Raw genomic sequence first — 1,820 nt, 5'->3', positions numbered from 1 at the left:
GACTTCTGACCTCTTGTCTCTGTCTCTTCCAAAATCTAAGATCATACTTTATGTGGTGATGTCCTTCTCTGTAGCCCCTCTTTAGAAATCAGCCAGACTGACACCGTGGCTCTTCTGAATTTCCTTTCTAATCGTGGCTACAGGGTCTCACCCTCTAAAGTCCAACTGTCTACTCCTCAGGTTACCTCTTTGGGACTAACAATCACCCCAGCCCATAAGGCTATTACATTAGACAGAAAGAATCTGATTCAGTCTCTAACTGTTCCATCGACAAAAGAAGAAATTTTGTCCTTTTTAGAAATAGCCAGTTTTTTATGTTCGTGGGTCCCTTCCTTTCTCTTCTTTCTCGCCCTCTATGCAAAGCAGTGTCAGCCCCACCCATGAACCTCTTTTAAAACCTATTACCAAGTCCTTTCAAAGGCTCCAACAGGCCCTCCTTAGGGTCCCAGCTTTACATCTTCCTGACCTGACTCATCCTTTTTCCTTCTATGTAACAGAAAAGGAGGGATTTGCCCTTGGAGCCTTGGGCCACCAAATAGGACCTTCTTTTGCACTTGTGGCATACCTGTCAAAGAAACTAGATCTAACTATTCAGGGATGGGCACCCTGTATTCACACTCTAGCAGCCCCTGAACTCCTTATTTGAGAATCAGAAAGAACTAACCACTCCTTAAAAACTACTCTTGTTAAACTGTCACAGGAGCGTCATCTTGACTGGGTAAAGGTCCTGCCCCTGCTCTTTTCAGGCTGCGAACTCTCCCCAAGCGACCTCTCCTCATCTCACCTTTTGAGCTCATGTATGGACGTCCACTCCTAACTCCTGGCTTCTCGCCCAAGCGCTCTCCCCTTCCAGCTCATTCGCTTATCCCATTACTCTCTCATCTTTGCTCTCTCCTATGAAACTTTGCTGACCATCACCTGCCTTGACCACACTCTGTTTCCTGCCCATTACCTGTTAATATTGGAGACCAAGTCCTTTTATCTCCTCCAGGTCATCAACCTTCACCTCTCTCTCCAAAGTGGCAGGATCCTTTTAAGGTAATCCTTGTAACTCCTACAGCTGCTAAGCTTGAGGGACTCTCATTGGGTCCACCTGTCCCACCTAAAACCCTTCATTCCTCCACTTAAAGATGATTCCTCTCATACACATCAACCCAAACAGGACCGTGCTCTGTTAAGTTCCGAAAGACATCAAGAACACCTGTCTTGTCCCCCATCCTAGAGAATGAGGCTTTACTCCGACAGCCAAATCCAACCTCACTGGATGAGACACCGGATTAGTTGTGGCTTTTTCATCTTTTCCCTGCTGTTCATTTCCATCAAGGGTAGTCCCTACATCTGGAGATTCGAAGTTTGAGAAACATCTGCTGTCAACAAGCAGACTTTCCAGATAGGATCAGGAAACTGCTCCATAGCTGGGTGCCAGGNACTGATCCAGATTGCCATCATTCCTATATCTGTTGCTCCATCCGCATATTATGACATTTATACCTGTTTCCTCTTTGACCAGACAAAAAATTATTGCAGAAAATGGCCAGACGAGTATGGCGGCTGCCCATACTGGTCTTGTGAGATACACATGCTAGGGACACTGATTAATCACTTCTTCTATTGATTCCGCAAGACACTCTTTCTCTACATTCGAGACCCATGGGATCCCAGGTGGGAATAGGCGTTGCTGGTAAGCTTTACCACAAAACTCAGCCCAGCTCCCAGTAAGTACTATCTACATCCAGGGACAATATGTCTCAATCGCCCCTTGTCTTATTAATCTTGTCTCTACATTCCTTCAGTGACAAAGTACAAAAATTTCTAACCAA

Source organism: Mus pahari, chromosome 5, assembly GCF_900095145.1.
Source record: "Mus pahari chromosome 5, PAHARI_EIJ_v1.1, whole genome shotgun sequence".
NCBI classification, from domain to species: Eukaryota; Metazoa; Chordata; class Mammalia; order Rodentia; family Muridae; genus Mus; species Mus pahari.
This window is presented reverse-complemented; position numbering follows the sequence as displayed.